This window comes from Hyaena hyaena, unplaced genomic scaffold (assembly GCF_003009895.1).
Source record: "Hyaena hyaena isolate Hyena2069 unplaced genomic scaffold, ASM300989v1 scaffold_1, whole genome shotgun sequence".
Taxonomy (NCBI): Eukaryota; Metazoa; Chordata; class Mammalia; order Carnivora; family Hyaenidae; genus Hyaena; species Hyaena hyaena.
Genome location: NW_024080633.1, coordinates 7,923,993 through 7,951,932, shown reverse-complemented (window position 1 = coordinate 7,951,932; position 27,940 = coordinate 7,923,993). Strand labels below are relative to the sequence as shown.

At 62.8% G+C, this 27,940-nt stretch overlaps 1 protein-coding gene across 3 annotated transcripts in view; it reads right to left on the bottom strand.

Annotated features, from left to right (window-relative positions):
• Window positions 1–27,940, bottom strand: part of GSE1 (Gse1 coiled-coil protein) — a 233,661-nt gene that overhangs the window by 136,365 nt on the left and 69,356 nt on the right. The gene's annotated exons all lie outside the window — the stretch shown is intronic.

Here is a 27,940-nt window from a genome sequence, read left to right as displayed (position 1 = left end):
GCTCCCTGGGCACACCTGTGAAAGCCAGGGGCTTTCGGGTCAGACCACTCTCTGCCTGGATGGATGTCGAGCGCCATGACTCAGCCAACCCTCAGTTTTCCTGATCTGTAAAATGGGAGAGTCCGACTTCCTCTCACTGTGGGGTGAAGTGGGGGGCAGGTCGGAGGAGCAGATGAGCTGAAACATGGCAGGAGCGCAGGGCTCAGGAAGGCACAGGCAGGACAGCTTACCTTGCCCGCCCTCCACCCCCTCCCCGCCGGAAGTCAGGGTCAGGCTGACCTCCCCTGTCAGGGGCCAAGATCACACCTGAAAAACCACGTCCAGGTTCTCGTAACAAAGGGCATGAGGCTTCAGGGGCTTTTGGGAACCTCAGCCCTCCGGCTGCCACGCCCCTGGGGGGGGTCTCAGTTTATCCTACGGTGGTTGCCTTCCCTCAAGCTGAGCATCCGCAGGGCACACACCCCCTCCCCGCTGTCCCCCACGGAGCCCCATATTCCTGCCAGAGAATTCCCCGGCACCCAGCTCCCCCGCTGGGCCTCCCACAATGAGCCTGACGCACTCTGGCTCACACATGATTTTTACGGTGATTTTTACGGGCGTGCTAACCCAGCATCCCCACCCTCCACCAGGCCCCCAGCCGTGAGCGAGGCCGGAGGGGGACTCCTCCCGAGGAGACCTGTGCCGGAGGAGGAGGGAGCAGAGCGTGGGCAAAGGACTCCCGTTCCAAACCCACAGGCAGAGAGGATGGCATCCGCCAGCGGGCAGCCCGCCCTCCGAGGCCCTCGCCGGAAAGGGGGTGCGGTGGGCTGAACCGTGTACCCCCCGAAAGATGGGTTGAGACCGTGCGCGTGCACAGAACGGCAGGGGGGGAGACAGTTTCCAAAGCGGGCTCCGTGCTGGCAACAGAGAGCCTGGCGCGGGGCTCAAGCCCACCAACCGGGAGATCACGACCTGGGCCGCCTGAGCTGAAGCAGACGCTTAACCAACTCCCACTGAGACTCTGGCACCCTGAACCCGTTTTCCAGTGCCTCTGGATGTGGCCTTATTTGGCATCAGGGCCTTCACAGATGTGATCAGCCTAGAGGCCCAGATGGGGTCACGTGGAGGCAGGTGGGCTCCATCCAGCGTGGGGCTCAGACACCGCGCAGGGGAGAGGCCGTGGGAAGGCGAGAGCAAAGACCGCAGGGATGTGGCCACAAGCCGAGGGACACCCAGGATGGCTGGCCGCCACCGGAGGTTGGGAGAGACAGCGAGGGTCCTCCCCGGAGCGCTTGGAGGGAGCACCGCCCTGCCCACACCTTGACCTTGGGCTCAGGCTTCTGGCTGCGGAATGTAGAACGGTTTTGCTGTTGAAGCCCCTGGTTTGGGCGCTTTGTGACCCAGCCCCAGGACATCCCCGCGGGGCCACTGGAAGCACCGGCGGAGAGGCGCGGCTGCCTGACCCGCCGGCACGCCAGACTCGGGTGACCTCCGCGGGGTGGCCAAATCCATCACTGCCACTCCGCGCCCCTCCTCCCGGACCCTCACTGCGTGGTTCCCATGGAGCTCAGGGACCCAGGGGGTGGGGACAGCGTGCCTGTTTATTAATCGAAGGCTGGGCTTGCTCGCATCTCAGTGGAGAGCTGCTTTTGAAGTGCTGAGTGATTTATTTTAGCCAATTACTGGTTCACTTCCCCTTCCGAGGACCCCACGTAATTGATTGAAACCTATTGAAAACAAATTAGCCAGCACCGGGATGCAGAAATCTGTTTATCACTTCTCTGGAGGTTTTCAGGGGAGCCGTGTGCACTGCGAGGCACATCACGCCTGTTTTTCCCTTCCCCCGAAGGACAGGAGGGGAAAAGAAAAGAACAAACCTGTCTCTGGGCGGAGGGACCCCTCTGTGCACCTGGCAGCCCGTTATTTTCTGATGCCCGCGATCCCTGGGATTATCACCTCGAGGATGCGCACATTTGCGAGCAAGCTAAGGTCAGTGACCGTGCACAGGGCTCTGAGGGTGGTCCCAGATTTTCACTGCAGCCGCACACATCTCCACGCCTATGGGTTTGTCGTTTAACTTACTTCCTTAGCATAAACCCTGACGTGGCACTTCGGGCACGAGTGAAGGACTATCCCCATGGGTCTAACTGTCAGGATCCGTCCATTTCACCACAACCGTGCCAGCAACATATGTTGGTGCTTTATTACCCTTGGGGGCTGACTTAGTCCCTGGTGGGTGACTTCAAAGGCATCTTGAATGATTTTCGGGGGCGCCTGGGGGGCTCGGTTGGTGGAGCGGGTGACTTAGGTTCAGGTCACGATCTCACGGTGTGTGGGTTCAAAGGTTCAAACCCCAGGCTGGGTTTTGTGCTGACGGCACAGAGCCTGCTTCGGATTCTGTGTCTCCCTCTCTCTCTGCCCCTGCCCTGCTCATGCTCTCTCACTCTCTCTCTCAAAAAATAAACTTTAAATTTTTAAAGAAAAATTACTTTTAATTGTGGCACATAAAATCCACCATCTTAGCCACGTCTGAGTATCCAGGTCAGCGGTATTAAGTACTTTCGAATTAAATGGCATCTGAAAAATTCCTTTCCCACCTGCGTGTCCCCTGCCCCGTGACGGCGGCCGACAGTCTCTCACTGGCGCCAATCGGACTTGTCCCGCCCCTGGACCACGCGTCCTGCGCTGCGCCCACCTCACCTGCCCAGCCTCCCTCCGAGGAATCACGGGCCGGCGCGTCCCAGCCTCACCTGTACACGGTGCCTGCAAAGGGGGCTCCCTCCCCGCCCAAAGCCCTGCAGGGCCCACACCTGCTGCCCCATCAGGCCTCGACTCCTTCTAGAAAAGTCCCCTCCCCCCCACCAAGGGCACGTCGCTCTGGCTCCCAGACCCGTTCACTGGCCCCCACCCCCATGCCAAGCTCTCCATGCCGGGCGGCGGCACTGTCACCATGAGGTGCAGCCACCAGCAGAGTCTGGAAACCCGGCAAACCCACACTCACGCCCCTCAGGGGCCACGTCCACGTATCTGCGTGTCGTGTGCAAATGTGTGTGTGTGTCATATGCAGATGTGTGTGCATGGGGGAGGCGGGTTGAAGCTGTTGAAGGGGGACGGACAGGGCGCTGGCGGGGGGCGGGATGCATGACCTTCCTCCGCCACCACCCTACACAGTGCTCTGTCCCTTCATCGTCTGCGGGTGCAGCCCCTGCCCTTTGTCTCCTGGGTGTCGGGCCTGGTGACGTGTGGCCTCCTGAGCATCCAGGAGACACCGCGGGCCCCTCCAGCTGTGGGAATTCAGGGAAGGGCAATGGCAGCTCCCTGGGCCCCAGTTTCCCCATCTGCAAATGGGGACAATCAGAGCGCTGCCCTCATGGGAAGGTCGCAGAGACGAAGCCGTTGCTGTGCCAGGGCCGAGGCTGTGCCGGGGGCTGAGGCTGTGCCGGGGCCGAGGCTGTGCCGGGGGCCGAGGCCGTGCCAGGGGCCGAGCAGCAAGCGCTCAGGCCCACAGCACCCTTCCCGCCGCTCCCCATCCTGTGACCTAAGCCAACCCCTGGAATCCATGACACAGAACTTATCTGGGCACTGAGGCTGCATAGCCGTGATGAGGATGTGAGTTAAAAAGCAGAGGAGTCAGGGCGCCTGGGGGGCTCAGTTGGGCAAGCATCCAACTTTGGCTCAGGTCATGATCTCATGGTTCATGAGTTCGAGCCCCGTGTCGGGCTCTGTGCTGACAGCTCAGAGCCTGGAGCTGCTTCAGATCCTGTCTCTCTCTCTCTCTCTCTCTGTACCCCTCCCCTGCTCATGCTGTCTCTCTGCCTCTCAAAAATAAATGTTAAAAAAAATTTAATAAAAAAAAAAAAAAGAGAAATATTGACTTTAAAAACCCGGCCAAGACACTGCCTGGCGCGGGTCAGCGCTCCCCGGGATCCATGCGCTCGATCTCATCGATGGAAACATCCACGACCATGCCCCTATGGGCACAGCTCCAAGGCCCCCCTTTACAGATGAGGAAACTGAGGCCCGCATCTGCAGCCTCCGGCTCAGGTCACGCCGTGCGAGGATTCCGGAATCCCTGACAGAAACCGTGGCGGGTCAAGGAGGAAGGGGCTTTGAGGCCACAACCAAGCTCGCTGCCTTGTGCGCTCTCAGCAGAACCAGGCTGGTGCCCGGGGCGCACGCAGCCCATGGGTGCAGACAGCAGGGGGCCGCGATCACCCCGCACCGCAAGGCTATCCTGAACCCCCTGCCCTGACAGCCTGCGGGCGGGCACAGGCAGCAGGAGGGGGGTTCCCAGCGAAGCCCTCCCTTCTCTCCCGCCTGCTCCCCCCACACCCTCCCCGCAGGGAGCTGACCTTGAATGACATGCTCTGGCTTTGCGATTAGCCCAGCTCCCCAACTAAGCCAAGTTCTCCCCCAAGTGCATCTCTGCCCGCGACCTGGGCTGCAGGGGACCCTGGGCCGAGGCTGCTGATTGGCAGACATGCCCCCGGCCGGGTCTTCCGGCTCCAGGCCCCGGCGTCCCCGGGGGGCTTCCCAGGCCCCTCGTCCTGATGGAAGCTCCCGCGGTGTTTATCGTCTGCTCTCTGTGACGCCTCGTCCCTGGCGCGGTCGGTGCCGGTGGCGCGGAGCATCAGGGCGCAAGCGCCATCACTCACGCGGCAGAAACCTGTTGTAGCGATTCCAGCCTGCGAGACGCACCCATCGCTCATCCCCGACGGCACTGGGAGGCGCAGGGCGGCGGAAGATGGATGGTTCTGGGAATTAGCGCTGGCTGCCGAGCGGGGGCCTTTCACCTCCGGGTAGCGGGGTCAAGTCACTGTCAGCGTGAGGCCCAGACCCCGGGGAGGTGAGCCGGAGACCCCTGCTCCGGGCCATGTCCCCCCTCCCCCCCGCAGACGAGAGCCCTTGGCTGAATTCCGCCCGGGGATCCGCCTCTGGCCCAGATCAATGACTCCCTGGGACCCCGAGGACGCCGAGGCAGGTGCTGTGACAAATGGGGAACCGGACTTGAGGACGATGGGCGAACTGTCCCCGGGCGCCAGTGTGTCCCCTCCCTCCCGTCAGCAGGACAGACTGCCCGTGGTGGGTCACAGCCTCCCAAGGTTAGGCCTGAACTGTCTCCTTCCCAGTTTAAAGATTTCAAAGCACGCGCTCGTTTGCGTCTCAAAACCCAGTCAGATGATCAGACAGGGGCCCGGACTCCACTTCCAGTGCTCTCTCCTTGGGCCTCGGGACACACGGGGAGGAGCCTCCAAATCCGCTTGGGGACGTCACCATGGCCGTGGACCCTGTCCCTCCCTTTCTCTCCCCACAACAGGGCCACGGAACAGGCCACGTCCTAAATAACGCTGCACCCGGAAGAGTCCTGTGTGACCAGAGCCCGGAGCGGCTGCCGGCTGACCTAGGAGCCTCCGAGCCAGGCGGGCCCTCGGCCCTCGCGCAGGCGCGGTACTTCGCGCTGGGCTCCGTTTCCTCGCCGTCAGCTGCGAGGGTCGCCGGTGGTCGGTACTGGGGCGAAGCGTGTCCTGCCGCCCAGAACCTCCGACCGCGACCGTACCGGGAAGCGGGATCTGCGGGGTAATCAGTGCACGGCGGGCCCCACGTCCCACATGCCTGGTGTCCCTCAGGGAAGATGGATACGTGACTTCCAGAAGCAGCGATGCAGGCCGAGAAACCCCCAGGGTGCCGACAGACACCCGGGGCTGGGAGGGGCGAGGGAGGGTCCTCCCCCAGAGCCTTCGGAGAGCGCTCGGCCCTGCTTGATGTCAAGCGTCCCGCCTCCGGAACCGTGAGAGAATCCACTTCTGTGATTTTAAGGTACCCAGTTCAGGATACTTGGTGGCAGAAGCCCTGGGAAATGGACAGCATCTCAAACCTCAAAGCAGGCTTGCTGGGACTGTGCCGAGGTAAGGGCCTGCCTCAGGACCTTTGCACGCACCACTCCAGCTCCCTGGACAGCACAGGGCTTGCCCGCATCCTTCCTCCAGCCCCCCCCCCCGCCCCCGCTCAAAGCCAGGTCCACGCAGGCCTCCCTTCGCCTGGTTCTCTGTCCCCTGCCCTGGCTGTTTCTCTTGTTAGCATGGATCACCACCGGATCACCCGTAACAAGTGAGTTTATTGTCACGTACTCCTTCCGGCACCCACGGAACGGAAGCTCCTCCAGGGTAAGCATCCACCTCAGTTCCTGCTATGTCCTCAGCTCCAGACACACAGCCTGGCGCATAGCGGGTGGTCAATAAATGCTTGTAGGATGAATATGCATGAATTTGCAGGATGAATATAAGTGAACTTGTAGGATGAATATGCATGAATTGGGGCCCAACACCAGGCCAGGCAACCTCAGGAAGGGACAGGAAGGATGCTGTGAGATCACATGTCACAACCCCTTGGGGACAGATGTCTCGGGGAAAGACGACGCCGGAGCGAGCCTCCCTCTGGGAGGCAACCTGATAGAGAGCGTTTCGGCCGCGGCATCTGGAAACCACCTGGGCTCTAATTCCAACTCTGCCACTTCCAAGCTGCTCAATCTCAGGCAAAGTGCTGAACCTCTCTGGGCCTCGGTTCCCAGCCGTCAACCAGGGAAATAAAAGTACCCGCCTCGGGGCGCAGGGCTGGCTCCGACCGTGAGCCTCGTGATCTCAGGGTCTTTAGTTCAAGCCCCGCGTTGGGTGCAAAGATTAGTTAAGTGAATACAACTGACAGGGCGCACACTTCCAGCACCGCGTGGGACCTACGGATGCCGCCCGTGGTGCGGGAATTCTGGGGGAGGGTGGACCGGAGAGGCTCGGCCGGGCTCGGGGGGTGGGGGACAGCCCACGGGGTGCTGGGACGAGACCACGGGTGCCTGTGCAGTAAGGACGCCGTCTGGCTGCGTGTCCCCACCCCCACTGCCCCTTGACGCTGCTCAGCTCAGCCCACACCTGGTCTCGGGGTCCCCTCACCATCCAGGGCGCCACCCTGGCCCCTCTGAAGAGGGAGACGGCCGCTCGCCTTTTCCTCCCCTCCCCCTCCCGAGGTGTCCCCGCTTCTGCCCTCCCCTGCTCCCTCCACGCGACAGCCAGAGGGGCCACGCCCGGCCCGTTCGCGCCCTCCACGGACGCCTGTGCGGCAGCCTGTCCCTGTACCCGCGAGCCCCGCCCACAAATCCTCACCCCAACACCCGCCTCCTGACCCCCGCGCCTCTCCACTCTGCAGCCGCGTCTTCCCAGCCCCACGGCCCCAACGCAGCCTGGGCTCGGCGTCCGCTCCAGGGCGGGGTTGTTGCCACGTGTGTGGTTCCCACGTGGCCCTGGCGCTCCACAGAGATCAGGTTAGAAGTAAACGGATCCCGTGTCCCTTTCCTCGGGGCCCCAGGGACACAGCCAGAGGTGGCGCCAATCTGTGCCCGCTGCCCTGAGACTGCGGCAAGGGCATGGGCAGGGAGGCACCAGGCTCGGCTGCAGAGAAGCTGCTGGAAGGGCTCTGTCCCCGGCGCGGACGCCGCCACTGGGGTGATGGGTGCGTGGGGCCCACCCCTCAGGGCACCCACAGGGGCCCTTGGAGGTCAGCTGGGGGTCCCCAGGAGGGTGCGGTGAGGAGGAGAGGGGTCCTCGCTGTGGTCAGGGTCCAGGCTGGGGTCTCTGCGCCCCTCCCCCGCGCCCCTCCCCCACGCGTGGCTCAGGCAGGAGCTAATGGCTGCGCCCCGATCCGGCAGGCCCGGCCGGCCTTAATTTGACCATATATACACACGCTAATCAGCTGTAACCGTGGCACCCAGCTCAATTCAAATTGATTTACTGAGCCTGGAAATGGATACAAATGTGATTAAAGGCTTTTTATTTTACATAGGTTCTCTATAAAATGATTTAAATCAATTGCCCGGCAGGCCCCACGCTATTACTGCACGGAGCCTCCTCTTATATTGATGGATTTGGCGCTGGGAGCTGAGGCCGGGGGGCCGGCGACACCCTCCCGCCTGGCCCCGGGACCAGAGTCGGGGCGGCCACAGCACCAGCGGCTCGGCGTGTCGCCTCCACGCAGAGCGACCCTCCCACTGGCAGGGCTGGCCCGGCACCTTGGAGAGGGTGGCGAGGGCTGGTGGCTGACGGGGGTGAGCCCGGCTGGGCGAGGGCTGGCGTCACCATGGCCACAGCGTCCACGGCCGCCCCCCCCACCTCCCACCTGCTCCCCTCTCATCCGAGCTGCTCGCCTCTGGAAGCCGGGCGGGGCTGACCCTAATGAAGGTCGAGGTGGTAATCTGGGCCCCTCCAGACATCATGTCCCCGGCTCTGTGCTTCCTTTGTCCGGAGGAGGAAACCGAGGCCACGGAGCGTGAAAAACAGTCTCTGACAAACCTCAGAGGACACTGAACGCCACTGCGAGTGTGCGGTGTGTACCTCGTCCAGCTGGAGGGAAGACCCGAGGGGTTTCTGGGAGCTTCAGCACGCTCAGCATGGAGTTAGGGCACAGTCCAGCACGGGGGGACCCCAGCAAGGGGCCATCAGGCGGCCAAGGACAGGCCAGTGCCACCAGGCCTCCTGTATGCTGCCCGGGGCCACAGACAACAGAAATTCATTCCTTCCCGTTCTGGGGAGCCAGAAGCCTGGCACTGAGGTGTCAGCAGGGCCACACTCCCTCCAAAGGCTCCAGAGAAGGCTCCTTCCTGCCCCTTCCGGCTTCGGGGGGCTCCGGACGTCCTGCGCTGTGGCCGCCTCCCTCCACCTCCGTCCTGCTACGAGGAGATCATTGCATGTAGGGCCCGCCCCAGTCAGCATCTTACCTCCGTCACATCTGCCAATGCCCCATTTCCAAGTAAGGTCCCATCCTGCGGTTCTGGGTGGGTGAGAATATCGGGGTGCGCTATTCACCCCGGCACAGACAGAACCCGAGCCACCCCTCCGGCGGTGCAGCGTGCAGGACCCACCCGCGTCCAAAGAAAAGTGGGGGCCGTTCAGTAACTGAACCAGAGAGGCAAGGCTCAGCGGGGCCGGGGGGGGGGTCACCTCCAGCTCTGCCCACAGCCTTCTACAGCCTGTTCTGAGCACCCGCAGAGGCAGGGCGGGCACCCCGGCCATGAGCACCCCACACCCGGGTCCCCTGGCGGGCTCCTTCAGCGGCTGGAGTGAGCCCACGGCGCCCACGGAGAAGCAAGGGCGGCGGAGAGAAGGGACAGCAAACAATCTTGTGGCAAAGCCCTTGTTCAGAACAATCACACGGGCCCTGCTCAAAGCCCAGCAAGACGGGCGAAGGGGTGGCTGGGGGCGGAGAGGGGGCTTTATTTCCACCCCAGAGCCCTGCTGCCTGGGACAGTAGCCACTAGCCACAGGCGGTAATTTAAATTCAAAGTAACTATTTAGAACTAAATACAATTTAAAATTCCCTTCCTCAGGCACACAAGCCGCACGTATGCAGTGACCACCGTGGACCGAACAGCTGTGAAATATCTTCCACCGCTGCCCACGGTTCTGCCGGACAGAGTTCGAGAGTTTTTCTCATCTATTTCATGCCATGGGCACGAAGGATCGACGCAAAAAAAAAAAGTAAAGATAAAAATATTAAAAGCACACAGGGCTTTGATTGGCTATCACAGCCGATCGGGGCTTGGAGTCTGCAGTCGGCTGTGGCTCACCTGCCCTCCCCCATCGCTGACCCAACTGTGCACCAGCTCCCGGGTCCGGCCCCGTCTCGACCCTAACAGGTCTTTCACCCCCTCTCCCCACGCTTGCCAAATTCTTGCTCTTGTCTGATGCTCTGGTCGGCTCGAACGTTTCCCAGAGCCCTCACAGGGTTTCACACACTCTGTCCTCTGTTCTTGACCTCACAGACTCCTATGCATGCTTCAAAACCCAGTACAACCTCCTGGCCTCCGGGGAGCCTGCGCCTATAGCTTCTTGTACTTCCTGCTCTCGAGGCAGTTCCCGCCATGAGCAGGTGCCTTGGCGAGGAGCGCTCTGTAACCAAACTCGTCAGTTTAGTACTTGGCGGGGAGCAGGATGTCCGCATACGCTGTGGGAGGGATACGCCGGGATTCTCTCTCAACTTGACCTTGAGCTTCCTAGAGATTAACACCCTGTCTGGAGCCCTGCAGGCTCTGATAGGTGTTGGATGGGTGAACAAACGAATGAGTGACAGAGACCCTGGCCTCGGGGCGCCCAGCTCCCTCCTTCTTTCTAGTCCAGGCAGCACAGCTGAGGGGGGGGGGCATGTCAATCTGGGAGCCAGACTACCTATGTTCAAACCCTGGCTTGCCATGCCATTCCCAGCTGTGTGACCTGGGCAAGTCGCCGAGCCTCTCTGTGCCTCCGTTTCCCCACCTGTGACATACAGACAAAAGTGGAAGTGGTCAGGAGGTTCCCAGGAGACCGAAGTGAGTCCGCACCTGCCTGGCTCGCACGAGCCCTCAGTGTTTGTCAGATCGATCTGTCCAGGGTGCAAATATAGACGAAGGTCACCAGGCTTCTCAGACACGACCCCTCACGGCTGGGATGAGCCGTAGGGGCCCCAGAACCCAGGTCTGCAAAGATGGTACATGAACTTCCACGCTCGTGTCTGACTGAGCTCTCCAGAGCCGGGCAGGAAGGCAAAGCTCGCCGGGCAAGGTGGGCATGCCCCTTCTGGGCTCCCGCCCGGGTCTGAGTGAACACCGCGCTCTCCCCGCAGGGGGAGGCGGTGACGGTCGGGCGCTGCCGCTACCCGGACCGTTCAGGGTGCACTGGCCCGGCTGGCTCCTCTTCCCAACTGCCGAGGGGCAGAGCTGGTGTCTGGAACCTTCTGGAATCTCTAGGACGCTGAAAGATCCCTGTGCTCGATTCCCCTGGGCGCTCATCAGCACTGAGCAGAGCTGGGTCCACAACACCAAATGGAGACAGGGCCCTCTGCCTCTCCCCCGAGGACACGGCCCTGGGCGCACGAGGACCCGGTAAAACAAGTTCTGTTTTAGCCTGAATTCTGCCGCCTACATCCAGCAGCACCTAAACTCTTTCCAACAAGCGCACACGGAGCAGCTGGCCCTCAGAACCGAAGCCTGCCAACCGGGGACAGCCGGGTCCCTCTCTCCGGTCCCAGTGCTATGGGGGTGGGCGCGAGCCGGGGGCAGGAGGTGAGGACAGGGCTGCGCGAGGGGGCGTGGGGGGGGGGCAGGGCGGTGCCAGCGGCCACGGGAGCCACAGAGGGTTTCGCACAGAGGCAGGACCACACTGGTTCAGAACCGTGACGCCCTCCCGAACCCGCCTGGCGCTGACTCACCAACAGCAATAGCACCCTGGCCCTTCATGCAGCGGGGCCGCTGGGTGGGAGGGTCAGCCGCCCAGAGAGCACGTGTGAACACTGTGCACATGTGAGTACTGTATGCGAGTGTGAATGCTGTGCATGTGAGTCCTGTGCACGAGTGTGAGTGCTATGCGCATGAGTCCCATGCATGTGTGAGCACTGTACACGGGTGAGTTCTGTGCATGAGTGTGATCTCTGTGTGCGGGTGAGTGCTGTGCATGTGTGAGCTCTCTACACAAGTGTGAGTGCTGTGAGTGTGAGCGCTGAGTGTGAGTGCTGTGCATGTGTCTTGTGCACATGTGAGCACTGTGCGCGTATGAGTACTATACAGGAGTGTGAACGCTGTGCATGTGAGTCCTGTGCACGAGTGTGAGTGCTGTGCACATGAGTCCCATGCACGTGTGAGGGCTGTGCACGGGTGATTCCTGTGCACGTGTGAGTGCTATGCACGGGTGAGCACTGTGCATGTGAGTTCTGTGCATGAGTGTGATCGCTGTGTGCGGGTGAGTGCTGTGAGTGTGAGTGCTGTGTGAGTATGAGTGCTGTGAGTGTGAGTGCTGTGAGTGTGAGCACTGAGTGTGAGTGCTGTGTGAGCAGACGACGGAGGCCGCGTGTGGGGCCGGGCAGCCCCCCACGGCTCTGCGGCGCTCCGGCTGCTGGCCTGCAGGCAGCACCAGGACAGGAAGGGGGCTCCGTGGAGGCGCGGCACCCCCAGGCCGGGCTCAGGACACGGCGCGGGTGCAAGGGGGCCATTCTCCCCTCTTGTGGTGTCGGAGGAGCAGGAGGGGCCCCCGGGGCCAGGCTGGGCAGGGGTGAGGCGGGTGGGAGCGGCGGGGCGGGGGCGCGGTGGGCAGCTCCCGCCGGCCGGCCCTCCCCGGGGAGGCTGGCATCAGGCTCCCAATTACAGGAACAATTAGGGCACACGGACACGCGGCCTGGCGCCCGGGCGCCACCGCGAGTGACAAGCCGGCCCCGGCGGGCTGCGCGCGGCTTTCATCCCGGGAAGGCTCTCGAGTGTTAATGGCGCGAGCAGGCTCATTAGCTGTAATCCATCTGTCCTTAATGCGGCCGTGGAGCAGGGCTGCGGGTGGAGGGTGCCCTCCCTCCCGCGGGCAGACACGGCACTCAGGGGCCGCCTCCCTCCCCCCTTCCCTGCGCCGAAAATGCAATAAAGGCAGGTGCGGGCAGGGGGGCGGGAAGGAGCACAGAGCGCTCCACTTCCCCTATTTCGAGAACAGGCTGCGCCAGGTCTGGACCCAAGGCCCGGCCCCGCTGCGTGACTACGGCCAAGACGCTCTCCCTCTCTGGGCCACAGGTAGGGGCTGGAAAGCATGGGTGGGTGGCCCCAAGGTGCCTCTCCGTAGGCTCAGACTGCCCCCGCCCCCCACCCCGACTTGCCTGGGGAGGCATGGAGAGCGTGGATGTTGCCCGGAATGTTCCACTTGGTTTTCTGAAAATGATACATCTTGCCTTTGTCTGCGGTGGCGGAAGTGACCCTCACATGCCATCTGGGCAGTGGGTGACCTGGCCCGGCGCCAGGGACAGGAGCTGAGGAGTCAGGGCTGAATATGCCTCCTCTTGGGGGCAAGCGCAGGGGAGGGGGCACCCCAGTCTCGGGTGAGCGGAGGCCGTGAGCCGGAGGGGCTGCACAGACAGACAGCAGGACAGGAGAGCCGGCTGCAGAGAAAGCAGGGGGTCCCCACTCTGCTGCGTGACACAGGCTGCTTAGCCTGTCTGTGCCTCGGTTTCCCCATCTGCGAAGCTCGAGAACATCTCAACCCGCCCCGGAAGGTTACGAGGAAGGCGGGCCATTCCCACCGGCCCGGCTCGCAGGAGGGGCTGAGGTCCACTGTCACGATCCACGACGTGGTCTCTCCGTGGTTCGTCCTGCAAGGGCCACACGTGACCGCCACTGCGTCAGCGCACCCCCCCCCATTACTTACTTACAACTTCAAATCACCTGGTTGTTTTGTTCCTGGGGAGATAATTCACATCAACTAATTTCTTTAGAAAACCAGCTTATGCCCAGAAGGAAGCGTCACTTACAAGCAGGAACGGAAGTGAGTACCCCAACCTCGAACCCTCTGGGGCCCGTGGGCCCGCGACACCTGCTTCCTTTGTTCAAAGGGGGTTCGCAAAGGCAGGAGAGGCGCGAGGGCCCCCTCACTGCACGTGAGAAGGATCAGAACAGAGGAAACTACACCCAGATGACACCCCCGCACAACACGAGATGGACCGGAGCACCCACAGACCCAGACCCCAGCACCCGCTTCGCTAGGCTCAGCTCACTCTGCCTCTTAACCACCACAGCCTCGGTTTCCCAATCTGCGAAATGGGGGCACTCGATCGACACCCCTCTCCCGGCGGAAGCTGGGGGGTTTCAACCAGCACGCAGGGCTCAAAGCCTCTCCGTCCTGTGGGCCAAGGGGCTGTCGCGGCAGGAGCCGCGTGTGGCCAGGGACCGCCCGGGAGCCGGCTGGCCGCGGCCGGGACGGAGCGCGGATATTGCACCGAGGGCTGCCGTTTCCTCCCCGCTCTTCAATTATTCAACCAGCAGCCGCACCCTTATTTAAAGTCTAGTCTTGCATTCGCTGCATCCGGCGGGGAGCCTGCTCGTAGGTAGGTTTACGCGGGGACGGGCTCCCTCTCGCAAAGCCAATTAATTAAGCAAACACGCCCGCCAGCAGGTTCTCAGGTGTGTGCAGGGGGGCGGGGGGTGCCAGGGGGCCCCGGTCTCGGCCTGCCGCCTCCGCGACACTCGATCCGCGGGAACCGCCAGGTGGGCCGGGACCGCGGCCTCGGGCTGGGCGTGGCGGGGGCTGGAAATGACCGCTCGCCGGCACCTGCTGTGGGCCAGGCCCGGGACGGGGCTCGGGCACCGGAGGGGCCCTTCCAGGCCTCACGGCGGCCCCTTCCCACCCTGACTACGGACGGGGACACTGAGGCACAGGGAGGTTGACGGACTCGCTCAGGGCTGAAGGTCACAGTGAGGGGACTGAGCTGCAGACACTCCTCTGCGCCCACGCCCTCCTGGTGTCCCCTTCCGGCCGCCCACCCGGGCGGGACGCGAGAGCGGCTACCGTATGACGCATAAACGGAGTCTCGCCGACCGGGCACTTCCTGCCCTTGTGACTCAGAGGTCGTATCAGCCCCACAGGTGAGGACCACCGTGACCTGTGGTTTACGGAGGGGAAACTGAGGCACAGAGTGGTTGAATGACTCACTCAGGGTCACACAAGTGGTAAGGAACGGGGGGGGGGGTGGGATCTGAGCCCAGGCTGCTCGGAGCCGAGCCTCAGGCCCTCTGGACATCCGCGCCTCACCGCCTGGCCAGGCCCCGCACCCGGTCCCCCGACCCCGCGTCTCTCTCACCTGGCGGAACGGACCATCACCCAGGGCGCCCCAGATTAAGTGCAGCCCATTGGCAGACTTCTGGAATGTTCTTCCCCCCGCCCAATCCATGTTAGTTAACATGTTGCGGAATAATGGTCTCAGGAGCAGAATGGAGTGATTCATCAGCAGAGCCTCTGGAATGTTCTGGCGGTTTGTGGCCCTGCTCTTCTCCAGGTAGTCGCAACAGCCAGAGCGTGGGGGGCACTCGGCCCCTCCCAGCCCTCTCACGGGGGAGGATGTGAAGGCCGGGGGCGAAATGACGCAGGCTGGGTCACCCGTCCCCTCCCCCCCCAGGTCCCCTGACACCAAGCCCCCAGGCCTGGCAGCGAAGGGCCAGCCTGTCCACGGATGCCTCAAGCACTACAGCTACGGGGCGGACGCGGGGGCAGGGCGCTGGGCCGCGTCCCGTCTCTGTCACCCCCCCACCGGCTGTTCAACCTCAGCCGAGTCACAAGCAACGGCTCAGGGGCTCGGTTTCCTGGCCTGAAAAAGGGCAGCGGAAACAGAAGCCCGCTACAGCTGCCGGGACGCACGGCACTGGCCACCCCAGGGCCCGGGGCGCGGGGCCCGGGGCGCGGGGCGGGCCCTCCGAAGCTCCAGCAGCAGGGCCCTGCCAGCAAGCGGGTGGGGACCGGCCCAACCCTGGCACGCGCGCAGGATTTCGGCTCCCGTAAAACGTCTCCAGGAACCGCCCGCCTGGGAGGAGCAGCTGCGAAGCAGGGACTTCAGTTCCTTGCCCGGGGCTCCCTTCACCTGGAGTGCCCTCCACCCCCACCCATCTAGGAAATGGACGCCCTCAGAATTCTCAGGCCCCCCCGCGCCCCAAGTTAACCATCACGTCTCCCACCACGGGAACTGGCGGCCGTGAGCCAGACACGCGCTGAGCGCCCGTTCAACAAGGGAGGTGGCTTCCTCTCCGGTTTACAGGAAGGGAAACTGAGGCACAGCGGCCGAGCCACAGGCTGAGGCTGCCCAGCTGGCCGGCGGCAGGGCCCGGGCTCGAGCCCGGGAGGCTTGGCTGTTTGAGGAAGAGCAGGCGTGGGGGTCGGCTGAGGCTGGGGCATGAAGGCCCAGGTGGGAAGCCATCCGGCCCAGGGAGGGGGCAAGGGCAGAAGCTAAAAACCGAAACTGAAATGTGCGCACAGGAGGTCCCCGGAGGCGCTGATGAGGCGGAGACCGCCGGACTCTGCACACGCGGCTCCCTGGGGGCAGCCGGCCCGGTGGGGACCCAGCTGCTGGGGGGGAAGGGGAGCCGTTATTTCAGAGCAGAGAGAGGTGGGGGAGGGCCCCGAGCCACAGGCTGGAACATCAGGGAGGGGGTGCCGGGAGGTGCCAAGCAGGAAAAGGCTGGGGGCCCGGGACCCCCTCCCCGGCAGTGCCGGCCACCCAGCCCGGCCCCTACCCTTCCCGGGGAGCCTCGGCCGCCCCCACCACTCATCACCCGTGCCGTACAAGCAACACCACTCAGTGGCTGGTCCCTGCTCCGTCCCCCAGGAGGGCAGACACCCAAGGCAGAGCAGGGACAGGCTGCCAGGACACTGGGGGCTGGTGAGGGGTGGGAGGGGCTCCGCCGGGTCCCCCAGGAGCATCAAGTCCCAAGGAGCTGAGCTCAGGAACGGGGGTGACCACAGCAGGGCTCCCCGGGGACCTGGGAGCAGACAAGAGACGGGGGACAGAGGCTTACAGAGGGCCCAGACTTGCCCCAGTCACACGGCCAGTAAGAGACGGAGACACGGGGGCACCTGGGGGTCAGTCGGTGAAGCGTCCGACGTCAGCTCAGGTCGTGATCTCATGGCTCGCGGGTTCGAGTCCATGTCAGGCTCTGTGTTGTCAGCATAGAACACTCTTTGGATCCTCGGTCTCCTCTCTCTGCCCCTCCCCCTTCCCACTGCATGCATTCTCGCTCTCAGAAATAAACATTAAAAAAAAAGGAAACTGAGACACAAGACTCTGAACAACACAGTCTCACCTCGCCCAGTCAGCGGGGCCCCACAACTTCCCGGTGTCCCCGTGCAAACACCTGCACCATCCCCACGGGGCATGTCGGGGGATCGAGGGTGCCCGAGTTCCGCCCTGGCCCCCCCCCCGCCCCGACACCTAAGGCTGATGACCAAGGCACGTGACTTGGCCTCTCGTGCCTCAGTTTCCCCAACTGTCAAATGGGAACGGTGCCAGTCCAGACTTCATGGGGGGCGTTGTGACAGTCTGAGGGTTTCAAACACGGGCTTGGGAGCAGCCAGGACCCAGGAGCCACTAGAGGGGCCCCCCACTCCCCCCACACTGCTCCCCCACCCCTGCTCCCCCCCCACACCGCTTCCTGCTCGGCCATCTCAAGCACCTGGTGGCCCTCCAGCTCTGGGTCCTCCGATCTGGAAACAGGGCCAGAGAGCCCTGAGGAGGAAAGAAATCCCAGCACTGCAGCCACAAGCAGGTGGCCCTGGCCTCAGTTTCCCCACTGTGTACTGTGTGTCCAGAGGCTGCTGCGAACGCCCAGGGCCAGCATCCAGGCACCAGGTGACAGGCGGGAAACGGTCACTCCGCTGTGACAACAGACACCCCCAGCGGCCCCGCCAACGGGAAACCCCCAGAGCAGGGGGGGTGGGGCACCAGTGAAACAGCTGCAAGCCCAGAAAACCAGAACAGACGTCCCACGAAACCTGTACAGACACGTCCACGGCAGCCGAAACGTGGAAAGCACCCAAATGTGCCCCCGCGGTGGCAGGGACACCTAACACCCAGAGTACTACCCAGCCGCGAAACGGAAGGCCGTCCCACAGGACAAGCCTGGGAAACACGGCCTCTTTCAAGGGCAGACACACAAGGCTGCCCATCTTAGGGTTCCATTTGTGGGAAATGCCCGGAATGGGTAAATCCACAGGGGGAGAGCAGACTGATGGCTGCAGGGGCTGGGGGGAGACAGGGGTGACAGCGGACGGGTACCGGGCTTCTCGGCGGGCTGATGAAAGTGTGCGAAGGACACCGTGGCAACGGCCGCACGAGCTCGTAACTGGGTAAGAACCCCGGACGCGTAGGCTCTAAGGGGTGAACTGTAAGGTACGTGAAACACATCTCAGTGCAACTGCTAAATCAACTCAAACCCGTGAGCCTAGTCTGTGTCCAGCAGGTGACTCCCAAGGGCCCAGGAGGCTTGTCACGCACACAAGGGTGGAGGCGGAAGCGCCCACGGGGGCCACCGAGTGGAAGGCGGCCCTGGCCAGCAGGGTATGCTCGCCGGCAGCCAGCGCGCAGAGGAAGGTCTCCCATAGTTTCAGTTTGGGCTCAAGAGTTGGGAAACACACGAAGTATTTGCCCAGGATCATTACTGGGCACCTCCTGCATACACGTTCCAGGCACTGGGGAAATCAAAGAGCTGCCCCACCCCTTGCCGTGGCTTGGCCCAGCTCAGCAGGGAGACGCACAGCATCTGGAAATCCCATGATTGCATCGTTTTACCAAGTAGGCCAAAAAAATGCCCATTTGGAGGAAAAGCTGGGGTCAGCAGGGAACAGCATTACAGAAAGTGGGAACAGCATGTGCAAAGGCCATGAGACAGACAGGACCTCCATCTGGGGTGATAGAAATCTCCCTGTTCTGTTCTGTCCCCCGAACACGTAAGATGTCCCCACTGGGCTGTGACAATGTGCAGTTTAAAACGCAACACGCTGGGGCACCCGGGTGGCTTAGTCGGGTAAGCACCCTACTCTTGATTTCAGCTCAGGTCATGATCTCACAGTCGTGAGTCTGAGCCCCGCATCAGGCTCTGCACGTGGAACCTGCTTATGTTTGCACGCTCTTCCAAAAAATAAACAAATAAATACAAATATAAAATGAAATGCAATGAAATAAAACGTAAGGTGCTATCCCAGGTCGCACAGCGCCTGCCTTATTTGGGACTGTCGGACGTGTGCACGCGGGTGGAGGCTTAGAAGGTGCAAGGAGGTCCTGCCATCCCTTCTCGCTGGCATCCCAACCTAGGTGGGTTCCTCCAAATTACCGAGGAACCCCCTCCGGGCACCTCAGGCCCGCAGGGAGACTGTTATGTGCTTAGACAGGAGCCTTGCACGCCTCAAGAATATTTCCCACTGGTTGCCTTTTTTTTTTTTAATATTTATTTTTGAGACAGAGCGCGAGTGGGGGAGGGTCAGAGAGAGAGGGAGACACAGAATCTGAAACAGGCTCCAGGCTCTGAGCTGTCAGCACAGATCCCGACGCGGGGCTCCAACTCACAAACTGTGGGATCATGACCTGAGCCGAAGTCGGATGCTTCACCGACTGAGCCCCCCCACCTCCAGGCACCCCCTCATTCCTCCTCTTCTGCAGCAGAAGCAAGAGCCTCATTTCCTCCCGCCAACTTCCTGCCCGGAAATTCACAGGCTCAGCCACCAGACATGGGCTTCAGAAGCCACGGATGGATGTGGGGTCCTGAACTGGCCGGCGCAGCAGACACTGCACACATGTGACAGTAAACCCGCCTCTGAGGGCTGGGCCGGTATTAAGGAACACCCCCAGCATCGTGATGGGTCTGAGACAGAAGTCTGTCTCTGCCTCAGTCTGACCAGGCTCCTGCCTCCGGACACCTTTCTGCACCCCTAGGGGCAGCTGGTGGCCGAGCGTGCAGGGGTCCAGACGTAGCCAGCCCCCCCCCCCCCCGCCCCTTGCAGGAGGAAGAGCCCCAGAAGCTGCGTTCGGGCTGGCTGTGCATGGTCTGGTGACGCCAATCTGCCCACCCGCCAGGGAAGGCAGCTTTGCGGAGCCCTCGTGGATTAAAGATTTACCAAGATGCGTCTGCACTCACACTTCCCTGCAAATCGGCTGCCCCGGGGGCGGGCACCTGTCTGATGAGGGCAGAGAAGGGTGAAGGAGATGGAAGAGTCAGGATTCTGGCCACGGAGGGGGCGCCAAGTCCCCAGGAGTCAGGAGGCCCTGGAGCGGGTCGATTAATCCACGGGAAATGTCACTGCAAGTCACAGTAGATCGTCCCCGGGCCACATTAAACTGTGGCCCGGAGGAGGTGGGGTCTCCCCCACCCCACCCCCCTGCCCGAATCGGGAGGGAAGCCAGAGCCGCCTAGAGAACAGAGCCAAGCAGGAGGCTCGGGCAGGATTCAGACGCCGAAGCCCGGGCCTCGGACCCAGCAGCGCCGCGCGGCTCGTCCCATACGTCACAGGGGGTCAGGACCGAAGCGTGGGCCGTCGAGGCAACACTCGTTTTGGAAACGGGCACAGGGACATCACAGCATCCCCGTCCCCCAGCCCTGGGGGAGGAGGGCGGAGGGGAGACGGTGGCAAGAGATGACAGGCAGGGACAGCTCTCCCCGCAGCGGGCAGAGACCATCCGCGAGAGGCACTCAGGTGTAACTGTGGACAAGGCCGCAGGCGGAGAAACGAAACGTCCTTCTAGCACCCCGGCTGCCTGCCCGCCGCCTCCCTCCCTGCACCTCTTAGCTGGTCTCCGTGCTCGTGGGAACAGCGTGGTCAGCACGGTCGGGTGGGGAGGAGGGCGCGGAGGGAGGCGGCTGTTTGCGAAGACGACACCGTCAGAAACGCGTAATCGGTCAGAGAGCAGGCGGCCAGGCCCGGGTCACTCTTCCCCAGAGGACAGTCCAAACCGATGCCTCTCCTTTCCTGCCCACCCAGCCCCCTGCGCCCCTCCCCCAGCCTGGTGCAGCAGCCAAACGCCCTGGCCCCCGGCTCCACCCTCCGCACGAGGCCAGGGCACCTGGGGGAAGGGAGGCTGGCCCACGTCCCCGCCTCTGCTGGAAACCTCCCAGGGCCCCCGCCTGGACCCCAGTGCAGGCCGCGTCCTGGGCGCCACGGCACCCACGCCCGCCCCCTCCTCTCCTGCTGCCCCGGCCACCGGTACCCGTGCGATTTCTTGAACATTTCAAACCTGTTCCCCACTCAGGGCTCTGCCTCGCCAGCCCTGCCCGGAGCCCTCTCCCTCAGCCTCTCTCTGCTCCAGCCTCGCCCCTGCAGCCATAGTGGGGAGGGGGAGCCCCGGCTGGGGGGGGCTGGGGGCGGCAGGGACGTCCAGAGAGCCCAGGAGAGGCAGGCACAGCTCCCCGGACCTCGGTTCCAGGCCAGTCGCCTCACCTGGGCTCACGCAACGGCCAACGGCTTCGGAAACCTCATCCTTCGCCGCGGGGCCGCTGCAGAGGCCTGGAGGGGACCTCAAATATTTCACGGAAAGGTGGATTCTCGGGCTCCCTCTCCTTCTCAAGCCCGGTGTGGTGCCCTGGCCACCCCGCCCTGCGACCAGAGGATTCTGAGCCCTTAGGAGGAGGTCAGGGGCCGGTGGTTCCCCGTCCAGCAGGGATGTGGCCCCCGGGAAGCCGGCATCCGGGGAGGGCGACCTTGCCTTGGCCGCCCCGGAAACACAGACTCCTGGGGGAACGCAGCACTGTCGAAGCGGGTGAGGGAGACCGAAGTCCTCGGTCCCTCTTGGGACGTGGGGCATCAGCGCCCCGGGGCTGACTCAGCAAACTTCCAGACGCTGGGGGCTCAATACACAGCAAGCTATGCCCTCCGGGTGCGGGGCCCGAAGCCCCAGGCGAGGCGGCGGGTCCGCCTTCCCTCCGAAGGCTCTCGGTGGCGGACGCCCTCCCTGCCTCTCCCAGCTCCTGCTGTCGTCCTTGGCTTGCGGACGCGGCCCTCCAACCCACGTGGCCCTGGCTACAAGGGATCCTACCGAACGTGCTTGTCACCATGTATGACACCGGTCACTGGATCGGGGCGGTCACAGCCCAATACGACCTTGTCCCAACCCTATCACGTCCGTAAGGGCCCTACTTCCAAATAAGGCCACGTTCACGGGCACCAGGGGCTGGGATGTGAATGTATCTTTCCTGGAGGGACAATTCAACCACAGGAGGTGCCATGAAGCGACAGGACCAGCCCTGGACCCAAACCTGTGGGCTGAGCCCACCCCGGGCTCCTGCAAACACTGCGGGGGGGCCTTAGGGAGGTCCCAGCTCTGTGACACGGGTTTGCCACCACCTGCCTCTCCACAGGGGCCCAGAAGGGGCAGCAGAGGGGCCTCCACCCCTGGGCCCCCCCACCTTCTCTCCAGGTGGACCCGGGTCTTAAACCTCAGCTCACGGCCACTGCCTGCGCGGAAGGCGCCCCCTGCAGCCCAGCTGGCCGTTCGGGGGGGGGGCTGTCAGCAGCTCGTCCTCGGCTGAGTCGTGTCCCCCCAAATGCATGTCCTCCTGGAACCTCGGGACGTGACCTTATTTAAAAGCGGAGTCTTTGCAGATATAATCAAGATAAAATGAGGTCATACAGGATTAGAGGGGCCCCAGATGTGAGGACTCGGTGTCCTTATAAGGTGAGGGAGTTCGGACACAGGACAGCAGATGAAGACACACGGGCGGAGACGGGAAGGACGCGGCCACAAGCCAGGGGACGCCTGAAGCCCCCCCGGAGCCGGAGAAACCACAAAAGGATCGTACCCTGGAGACCCCAGAGGGAGGGGGGCCCTGCGACACCTGGACTCAGCACCCCGGCCTCCGAGCTGGGAGAGGATAAAGTCGTGTGGTTTTAAGCCCCTCGGTTTGTGATTTTTTATGGTAACCCCCAAACCCCCCACTTACCCTAAGCTAGTGATTCTCAGCCGGGACCATTCGGCCGTCCTGGGGGACACGGGGTGACGTCCCCCCTGGTTGTCGCAGCTGGGGGTGTAGCTGGCACGTGGGGGGGCAGGGAGGCCGCCTGATGTCCTACTGAGGACGCAGCGAGAGTCTCACGACAAAGCACCCAGCCCGAGACGACGGGGGTGCCCGGCGCGTCCACACGGAACCGCCCATCCTCACATCTGCAAGGGACAAGGGAACAAACTGCTCCCCTGAACCGTCAAGGTCCACCCGGGGGGGCCAACCGCGAGGGGCCGCTTAGCAACCACGGCTGGAGGAGCCCTCCACAGGCCGGCCCAGGCCACCCCCCGGTGTGGCCCGGACCAGGGGGACTTGCTCCGGCCAGAACGCCAGGAGCCCCGCTGTCCCTTCAGGTCAGCTGAGGACGGAGGGTCATCAGGTACCAGGTGAGGGTCTACGACACGGGGAGGGGGCGGGGGCGGGGGAATTTTGCCTGGGCTTGCCAGCAGGAGCCCCCCCGCTGCCCCCGCCCCGCCCCCCGGCACCAAGCTGCAGTGGGCCTCTGTGTCGGCCAGATGGCAACGTGCTATGTGTCAGGAGATAATCGCTATTAAAAATTCACTGGGTTTTATTTTATCTTTTTTTCCCTAGGTTCCGTTTGGGCTTCTGCTTCCTCGTAAGAAGGCACCAAACACCACCCGTTACGCTGTGCATCGCCTCGGATCAGAAGAGACACTGGCTGGGTCACAGGGGCTTCTCCACTCGGAGGCGGGGGCGACAGATCCCCACTGCTCCCCGCCTGGGACTCAGTTGCTTTTCTGCCCCAGGGGACTTCAGGCCCCCCCCTCCCCCGTCCGAGGATCCCGGCAAGAGGCACCAGAGGAAACCAGAGATGAACAGGGCGAACACCGTGTCTGTCAGATCCTGGGACACAGCGGGCGGGAGGGCCGGGCTGCAGCGAACCCCGAACCCTGAGGGGCCCAGCCCCGCCCCTGCCTGCCCCTGCTCTGCGCCTCAGTTTCCACATCTGCCCAGCACCGGCTGATGGCTGCTGTACGAGTTACACGGCCAAAGCGCTCGCTCCCCGGAGCCCAGGGCCGGGCGTGCGGGGGCGTTGGTCAGGTGAGGGAGGCAGACGCCCCGCTGGCCCCAAGGGTCCTGATCAGTCCGACGCCTTCTGGCACATTCTGGGTGCTGGGATGTCGTGGGGAACAGACCAGCTGGCCCACGTCGCTGGCCTTCTAGGAGAGGCTAAGAGGGGATAAGCCACCCAACAATATGGACGGGGCTCCTGCAGAGCAGACCCCAGAGGGAGGGGACCTGGGGACAGAGGGGACAGCCTCTCGGGCCAGCGATGAACAGGAGTGACAAGCCTCCAGGCCCCTTGCCGCCATTGGAGGCGACAGTGAGGACGGGGTCCCGGGGCACCTGCGACCCGGTGTGGGGGGCTGACAGGCAAAAGGCTCCTCGCTCTACCCCATCCCCAAGCCTCTGGCGTCCCTAATCTTCCACAGTGACGAGCGGCGGCTAAAATGGGGCCAGGGACGGGCTCGGTGCGCTCAGGCTGGAGAGGTCTTCCTTTCTGCCAGACCCGCTCATTTCTCTCGCCTGAAATGGGGACCGGAGAGCAAGTGACAGCGCAGCCTCCCAGGTCCCCAAAGCCAGGTGCGTCTGTACTTCTGGCCACCTCACAATACCAGGGTCCTCGGAGCTAGTGGGAATAGATGGAATTTCTACTCATAACACAGTTTACAGATATAGAAAAAGGAGAGTAATGAGGAAGCTTGTGTCCTCGGGCTGTAACAATAAATGACCATAACCTTGGTGCCTTAAAACAACAGAATTTACTCTCTCCCGCTTCTTTTTAAAGTTTATTTTGGGAGAGAAGGGGGAGGGGCAGAGAGGGGACAGAGAATCCCAAGCAGGCTCCACGCTGTCCGCGCAGAGCCAGATGCGGGGCTCGAGCTCATGAACCACGAGATCACGACCAGAGCCGAAATCCATAGTCAGGCACTTAACCGACCGATCCCCCAGACACCCCTCCCTAATTTCTTATGAGGACACCAATCATGGGATTTAGGGCCACCCGAACCCAGGAAGATCACCTCTCCAGATCCTCACCTAATTGCCTATTTCCAAAAACACTCCCATTCTGAGGTTCTGGGTAGACCTGAACTTTGGGGGACACTGTACCCCCAATAAAGATCACCTACGAAACGTCACCAGGATACTAATGGTAGCATTACCCCATTTTCTCCAGATCGCAGACTCTTAGATATTGATAGAAGGCAAAAGACAATTTCTGTCGCCGCTTCTGTTCCTAACGACCATTGGCGGGAGGGAGATGGCGGGCTGGGGGGGGGGGGGGAGTCAGTCAGCCCTCCCTGTCCCTGAGGAGCTGTCCCAGGTGAGGACCCAGGAGGCTGGGCCGGCCCTTCCTCCCTTCCTCAGGGAGTCAGGGAGACGGAGGCTCAGGAAGGGAAGAGCTTGCCCAAGGTCATGCATTTGCTTCTGGATTCTTCCCTGTCCCACTGAGGCAATCTCCCATTTTTGTGGCTCAAGGGTCCCTAAATGCACACACATCAGAGACCCGAGAGGTGAGGGGGGCCTCTGTCAAGACTTTCGAGGTGGACGAGTGGCACTCAGGCCAGAGACAGGAGGAAAAGGTGAAGAGCAGGCTTTGAAGGTCAAGGGTCACTAAAAACAAGGGGAAGGAAGGGCAGAGAATCCTAACACGGAGCAGGTGAGCCGGCCCTCCCACACGCTCTCCTCTGGCCCCCTGGCCCCCAGGTCACTCCAGATGCAGAGTTTCTCCGGGACCCAGCTCGGAGGAGCGCTGACATTTAGTAGTTCTGAGTTGGCGTACTGTTGACCCGTACTAAGCACGCAGGCCAACCCCCCACCCCCCCGAGGAGCTGGGAGGGGGCTTCGAGTCACGTCCACAAACTCTCTGACCCTCTTCCCCTCTGGAGGCGAAGCGTGTCCCCTGCCCTCGAACCTGGGTGGGCTCTGGCGGCTGTCCCCCAGACTAGAACGCAGCAGAAGGGACGGCGCGCGGGTCTGAGACTGGGTCCGGGAAGTGGAGAGAGGTCGACCAGCCCCGGACTCAAGAGCAAACTATGTGCTGTTTTAAGCCCCTTCGTGAGGACAATCTGTCGCACAGCGATAACTACCTGGACCATGATGGGTGCTATGATCTCCCCTTGTTGATGAAGACAACTGAGACCCAGAGAGGTTAGGCTTCTCACCCAAAGACACACAGCCAGGGAGGCAGATCGGGGAATCGAAGCCCTCCGAGCTCGTGGACCAGTCAGGGGCCCCAGGCTAACTAACGAGGGCCCGGCATTGCCAGCAGGCCGCCCAAGCCAGCGCTGAGCCCAGGTCTGGCGATTAAACCACCCTAAACCACCCGCTCCGACCCGCTTCTTCACCTGCAGCTTCCTTTCCTGGCCGAGGACCTCCAGAGAATCCCCGCCCCAGATAAAGCAAAACTTACTTGCAAACCTGTAAATGGCTGGTCTGGTTTACTTACTGAAAAACAAAAGCACGAACGACGCCACCCCCCACCCCCACTTCTCTTCCTCGCTGCCAGAGATGCTGTCACCAGACCTTCTCGGTTTATAAACACCCCCACCGCCCGAGGAGGCTGGTCCGGGCCCATCAGCACCGGCAGCGGGGAAGGTCAGCCCCTGCTGGCCCTCAGGGGTGCCCCAGGCGCAAGGCCGGGTGCTGGCTGCCCCCGCCTCTCACTGCAGCACACAATGACCGCGCCCTGTCCCCCCCGCCAGAGCCCAGCCCCTTGTAGACTGGCAGGCGGCTAGGTGATCCCAACCCCACTTTGGGGGCGATCCACCCCACGACCTCTCCAGGTGGAAGAAAAAGCAACACCAGCTGAAGCTGACGAAGCTGATGGCCCGCAGGTGCCGTTCCTAACTGGACAGGTGCGTGTTTCCAGGAGGGCAGAGCCACAGCACCTGCTCAGATGAGGACTGCAGCACAGAGAGGGGAGGTCACCTGCCCGAGGTCACGCAGCACGGGGGGCTAAGAGAACAGGCTCCCCAGCGGCCACGGCGCTAAGAGATGAGAACGGCCAAGCCCCCGCAACAGGACATAGGGTTCAGCTGGGGAGAGGCTGCATGGCGGGCGGGGGCAGTCCTCACAGCGGCCCTCACTTCGCACCTGACAGATGCCGTCCATTTGCTATGGAGCCGGGGACTGCTCTCTGGGGCCGTGGGTGTGTGGCGGGGGACGTGGTCCTGGGGTAGAACTGCCCGGGGCCCCCATCATCTCTCCCCTCACCACCTCACCAGCTGTGTGACCATGAGCAGTGAGCTGAACCTCTCTGAGCCTCAGCTCCCTCACCTGCAACAGTCAGAAGGGGGTGGGATCACCCAGCCGGCCCTTCCCCGCGCAGCCTCCTTTTCCCAGCACAGCCCTCACCGTCGCTACCACTGGGCTTCGGAACCAGGTAAAGCCCTCGCAGCTCCAAAGAGACCGGGTGACACGGGTGTGTGAAGCCTGCGGTCCGACCATCCGCTGGGGCAGATGGCAGCGCGTGGCCCCAGAATCAGCCTATTTGGGGGTCCCTGGGGAAACCAAAGTCCTCGAGGTGCTGAGTGACCTGGCCAAGGGCATGCAGCCGGCCAGGGGCGTCTGAGGCCCCTCGGGGGCAGGAGGAAGGGCCAGCGGAGAGGAGAGCCGAGCAAACCCTTCAGGGGGAGCCGGGTAGGCTCATTTGGCGGAGAGGAAAAAAGCCTCCACCTGGGTCTAAGCCGCGGCCCCCGCGCCGACACCCCCCAGGAAAGCTCTGGAAACCACCTAAGCCGACATCTGATGGACGGGGATTTGTTTTAAGCTCTTTCTACCCACTGGACTATAATCATCAACTGTTCATGACCTCTCCACAAGCCATCCCTCCCCCTTCCCCCCCCCCCCGAGTTTTCAAAAGGCAAAAAGCTTTAAAAGCTGCAGTTCAAACAGGCGGAGAAGCATACGCAGAGAGACGCAGGGCTGGGTGGGGGGGGGGGGGGGGGGGGGGGGGGGGCCGGGAGACCCCAGCAGGGTGAGCCGAGGCTGGGCTCAGAGTGGGGGGCGGCGCCCTGGGGCCAATCAGGTCCCACTGGCCAGTCCCCTCTCCCCAAACTGGCCCACCTGGAAGAGAAGGCCACGGGGGAAGGGCACCTGGAGGTCAAGGTGCCCAACCTTTAGCAGGGGTGGGGAGCTGAGCTGATGAGAACCTGCCCAGCCTGGGTTTCCGTCCGCTAGGGCCTTCGCTCGGTCACCCCCCTCGTCTGCCCTTGGCTGGAGCCCCGGACCTGGGGGCCCAATGCCACGTGCACACCATCAGCTTACAGGGGTGCCCCTGGGCCTCAGGGGTCTGCCCTCTCCAAAAGGGGCTGGAGCCTCCCCGGCCCTTCTTACCTTCTCACCACCTAACTAGCCACCAGCAATTCGAGGTCGCAGCCTTGACACGGTGAGAAAGCTCGCCTGCTCAGAGGGCCCCGACGGGCCCAGGTGACACTATGATGGCTCGGGAGGGGCGCAGGTTGTGACAAAATAGTGCACAAGGGGGAACAAACACCCGGCACCACACACCCCAGGGCTGGTGTCCTGGAGGCATGCGGGGCGGCCCAGCTGCAAAGCGGCCACAGGCCCCTCAGTTGCGGCAGGCAAGCCACCTCCCTGGACAAAATCTGGGGACTCCCCAAGCTTCTCATCCCCCAGACCCTG